Genomic DNA, 5,740 nt, shown 5'->3' on the forward strand with positions numbered 1-5,740 from the left:
TTATGGGACAGCGCCTTAACAATTCAACATGCAAATGTTTTTAACTGACCGCAGAGAAAAAAAAAGAAAAGAAAAAAGAAAGGAAAAAAAAAAAAAAAAAGAGGGCTTTGTTTGTTCAGCAGGGTTAAGGAATAGGAGCTAACCTTCAGCAACGTTGGGCTTTCTTGTAACACATATTATTGCTTAAGGTTTATTTCTGCCCAAAGAATGGCTTCTACTTGTTGGCTGGAAAAAAACTTCTATGGGGGAAACCACAACAGAGATACTCGGCTGTCCAGCCCTGCTTAAAAGCTTTCAATTCTTCCAACCAGGTAAAATAACACGTGGTTCATGAATAGAGAAGGACCTCGGTATTTGCACCAAAGCTCTGAAATAAGCAAGCACGGAAAGGAAATTCTAGCTAATACAAGTTAAATATAGGTTATGTTAGCTGCATTTTACAAGCACTAAGAATGTTATTGGAGAAAGCTGTCATTTTTAATGACAGCACAAGCTCCAATTACCAGATAGCTGATACACTTGGGATTTGGAAGGTTTTTTTAAATCACTTGAAATCTAAAAAAACCTTCATTATCAGCTTCTGAGTTCGATGTAAATAACTTCACCTGGTGCTAAGAAGTTTAACATTTCACAGGGCACACGAACAACTTAAAGCCATTTATAAATGTAGCTTCAGCTTCCTGGCAATTTAAGCACAGTTTATGGCAACTTAAGCAGCAGCAGAGAACACGAGGCTGGGCTGCAAGCAGAACCAGCCGGGGAAGACGAGCAAGGCCAAGGGCGATGTGGTGAGCTACCACCCCAAGGTCAGCCAAAACGACAGGGATGCAGGACCACCGAACCCCGGAATAAGGCAGGAACGCACACGGGGCTGCAGATCATCTGTCAGTTCAGGGAGAAGACTAAATCTTGCTGCTAGGACTAAGAAAGGCCACTTTAGCTTAGAACAAAGCCACGTTATCACCTTGAGCCTAAACCAGAGCATACGCTCCCCAAGCATACACGACAGCTGCTTTAAAAACACAAACACGGCTGTACCGATAGGAAATCCTCTGTCTGATAGAACCCTCCCAGGTCTATCAAGGCGTCCCTTGGATTTCCCGTGTTTTCGTCGCTCGCCAAGGTTAGCAAAACCAAAAGCAAGTCAAAAAAGTCTGCAAACTCGCCTAAAAAAAAAAAGCAGAAAGCTGCTTGGAAAAGTCTGGTTTCCCAGCTGCAAGGAACAGCACTGCACACACGGACACCCCAACCCCGAAATGTAATGCAATAGGTAGCAAAGCTTAAACACTGAAAATTTTAGTTCCCCACAGATAATATGAAAGCCTTACAGTCAGCAAGAAGAATGGCAGCCTTCTAGCTTGTGGCAAGCTGAAAGTGGGATTGAATCATTACTTGAAGAAGAACGTGTTTCAATGTCTATAAATAAAAACCTGCGAGGCATGTTGCCAAAGAAGCGCAAGTCAATATAGCTTTTCTATATGCACTGTCAAACTTTACTTTTAGACAGTATATTAATTACATAGTCAATAATTGTGGGTTTCATTAGTGTATTAAATACCTCAATCAATAATATTTATCCTTCTCAGAGACAGTCTTCACCAAAAAAAAAGGGAGGAGTATTTTTTGATCCTGCAGTTCAAAAAGTCAGTGCAGCATACCAGCAAGGCTTTAATGGAAAACATAAAACACTAGAAACAGACAAAAATCGGATTATTACTCTTATTTTTCAGCCTTTTGTACAATAAGCCATGAGGGAATTCTAAGAGCTAAACTGATGGCAAAAAAATTAGATTTCTTTCTCTTAATTGCTCAACGGTGATGTCAGAGTGGACATGACAAATGTTCACATCTTTCTTTTCTACATCAGATAAACCAGCAACCCAGCTCTGCTCAGCCAACTTTCCGAGGATAAACTCTCAGAGCAAAGAACCCATTTCTGGTGCATTCCCGCATGGTTGTCTGCTGCAGTGCAGCTTTCGAGGTGCCTTTATTATAACCTGGACCATCCCTGGAAAATACGTCCCTATGAGAAGTAACAGACTCATGTGGGACCTTCACTGAGCTCAGCCAGGCTGAGCCCAAAGAAAATCACATCAGGCAACAGAAAAGGAGTTCAGAAGGATTTTTTTCTTTAAAATCTCCCTTTAAAGGGCAAGAAGTTTGGGACAAATTTAAAAAATGCCTTTGCAAGTGTCCAGTTTATTTTAATTAACTTGCAAGAACAGTTATATACATGGATGGAAAAAGAAAAGTACTACAAGCAGCCTAGAAACACTCCCAAAGGCACGCTTTTGGCATGGCAGAGAGGCTGAATTTAACAACAAATCAATGCACTATAAACAGGAAAAAACAAAAAACAAACAACACCCCACCCCCCAAACACAGACACCTAAGTATTCAAATAAAACACACAGAAATATGCATAATGAAAAATCCATCTGGCGATTCAAACCACCTTTTTTTTTTTATTTAAATACGTATATGAATGGAATGTAAAAATGTAAACATGAAAAACAGACTAAAAAAACTGAGAGAAGGTCTGTGGGCCTCTTGCTTCCTCACAGATAATATATTAAAGAGAATTTCCACTCCCTATAATAAGATTAGTGATATTTACTGCACTATTCCAATATTTATAATGCATAACATGCTGCAGACCGCTCCCCTCCCCGAACACAGGCTTTGGAAGTAGGCAGCCTGCTCCATTTCACGTTTTCATGAGCCTTTTATATAAAAGTGATATGAAATTTCTCTTTCTTTCCCATCTGAATCACCTAAGCAGCCCTACAGCTGCCTGAAAGGCAACTCCTCCAGCCGGTGAGACCAGCCACAGTGAGGAAGAATCCCAGTGGGGTGGCTGCTCTTCTCCAAAGCAGCAAGTTCGAAGGCTAGAAAAAAAGAAGGTAAAAGGAAGGGAAAGATGACAAAACAGGGAAAGATGACGAAACAGGACACGGAAGGAAAGTACGTCTTCCTCCCCCCCTCAAGATGTTATGCTGTATCTCGGGCAGCAAATGCAAATATCACCAAAAATCAAAACATCAGACTCATCAACTTCCACTCTCACACCCGTTGCACTAAAAGGACAATCCGATCGTGCTGGAACACGGAAGCCCACACACACACTCATCCAAGCTGCCAGGCATAGCATACACAGCGTAAAGCAACCAGCTACCAAACACAATGCAGAGCAGTCGCTTCTGACCTGTGCAAGACCACCATTTATTTTTTAGAACCTCTCTTAGAACATATTACTCCTCAAAGCTTTATTTTGGGGAGGGGAAAAAAAAAAAACAAAACAAAACCAACAAACCACCTGATGCATCTTAAAACCCAGATCCGACTCAAAGGGAATCTCCCCCCCTGAGACTCGTAAGGGTCACTAACAATTAATTTAAAATTCGTGTACAGTGAAAACATAGTTAAATCGCCAGAGTGGGAATTAACACAAACAGCAAACTACCTGAACACAGCATGTCAAAGCATGCTCCAAATCTTCCCTCAGCCATGCAGAACTTGATGTTCTCATGTAATTGCCCTTGCACCTGCCTGTTCAAAACCAACAGCCTCCCAATTTCATCTTCGCTTTGTACATTTAATTTAAAGCAAAACATTAGCAGCCACGGGAATCTTCACCTCGCAGAGATCTAGTTACGAAGTATTCCAGCATCCTTTCAACTGAGCAAATACATATTCAGCCCACATAATGGTTGAAGCCATCCAGCAATAACCTGGACACTCGCAGGGGGAAATTTATGCTAAGGGGAAGGAAGACACAGGCTTGTTTGCCAATAATCCCAATTAGCACTGTGAGTCCACTCACTTCTCCTCAATTAGCACAGTGAAAAGAGCCCAGAGCCTTCTGAAGAGTCCCGTTTTCATGACCCGTGTCAGTGCCTACAGCGATCTGCCAGGGTTTGGATGGCCATGGCCGCTTGGCAATGAGGCAAGAGAGGAGAATGGAGACAGCTCCAGAGCTTCCCTGCCCTCGCTCCTCAGCTAGACGGCTGCTTCAGAATCTCACTTTCTTTTGATGGACAAACTATTTATTAACCAATTATCTTCAACAGTTCTAGCCTATGATCAGGGGAAGGAAGCAAGATATATAAATATATGCATATATATTTTATATAAGTGGGAAATCATACCCCCCTCTCAGGATTCATTTTGCTAAATTAGCTCTTCTAGGCCCCTCCTAAAAAAGATCTTCATTCTCCTACTCAGCAGTGTAGTCCTCCTCTGTACTCGCCCCAGCTAAGATTCTTTTTTGCCTCTATACGTAGCAGACCAGAACTGCACATAGCATTCGAGATGAGATCTCACAGCAGAGGCTTATATAATCCTATGGTACTTGTATAGCTATACTAGAAATACCTTGCCTTACATAGCTTGATGTTTTTATCATATACTAGCTGATTAAAGCATGATTAAAACCCTCCAACTCTTCAGTCACTAATGAGCATCCACTTTAGAGCAGGGTTGGCTTTTTTATTAGTCCTCAAATAAATGACTTCTCACACAAACTGTTCTAAGTTGATTTTCTGTTCCAGTTCTCAAGGTCATCCAGCTGATCCTGTAAGATACCCTAATACCCTTGAGTATTGATACCTTCCATCTCTAATGCTTGGCTGATGGCATAGTAAACCCAGCGACGCGGATGCACAGCGATTCCCTCTGGGAGAATGAGCTGCCCCAACAGAGGCAGGTGTGCAACATCATCTCATAAAGCTGCAATGCCAGCAAATACACGCTAACGAAAATGCCCATAAAAACTTCCTAGTGTATATGGGCCTGAGGATTGGAAATAGCCTGAAGGAACATTTTGCATTACCACTTGCTAACAGTCCCCTCAAACTGGGAAGGAGGGACAGGAAGGGAGGAGCAGAACAAAAAGACTGGTTAGCAGAGTGGAAAGATAGATTATCACCGCTAACCTACCATTTGTCAATCCGGAACCGTGCTGAAGACTGTAATTTTATAGTCAATGCTTTATAAGCAAGGTCAGAGGGAACAAATACTTCAATAAAAAATTCAAGACATCAGCAGAAGAACCCAGTCATGATCCTTAGAATCCAAAAAAGAGGAAGGGGTTGTTTGTGCAATTAATGGGCCCAGAATAACATCCTTCACATCCATCAATGGAAATGGCATTTACAGTTCTTAAACATAAAGACTTAAGATGACAAACAGGAAATTATGGGAAATAAAGGGCACCAACTGACTACATGAAGAAACAGTGCTCTACATAGCAAAATAAATAAATAAATTCCAGTTTTGCTACCAGAGACCCACTTCAGTATTGCCTGGATGCTTGGAGCTGTGCAGCAAATGCCAAGCTGTGAGCTGCAGCCAGGGAACACATAATTAATGTGATTAGGAGCACACAGAGCTAGCATGCTCTGCTGACTGAAAAGCCCAGTAGCATAATTACTGTTTTCTGTACTAGCTCTATGTCTGAACAAATCTCAAAGCCTGGTTAGTTTTAGGCTGCTGTGTAAACGTCAATAAAAATCCCAGAAGTGCCAGCTCATCAGCATTCTCAGGCAGAGAAATGGTGAAAATATCACTGCATTTCCATGCTGTTAACATCAGGCAAAGAAGTCTCCATTCTTCAGTCTAACCTTAGAGTTTGTAGTAAGGTAACATCTCCCCCAAGTGAATGCTTATTATGAAAGCTAATTAATTGCTTTCCAGTAATGAGAAGTCTTTGGTGTTCAAAGAAAGCAGAATTCACTACACA

This window comes from Calonectris borealis, chromosome 19 (genome assembly GCF_964195595.1).
Source record: "Calonectris borealis chromosome 19, bCalBor7.hap1.2, whole genome shotgun sequence".
In the NCBI taxonomy this organism is placed as follows: Eukaryota; Metazoa; Chordata; class Aves; order Procellariiformes; family Procellariidae; genus Calonectris; species Calonectris borealis.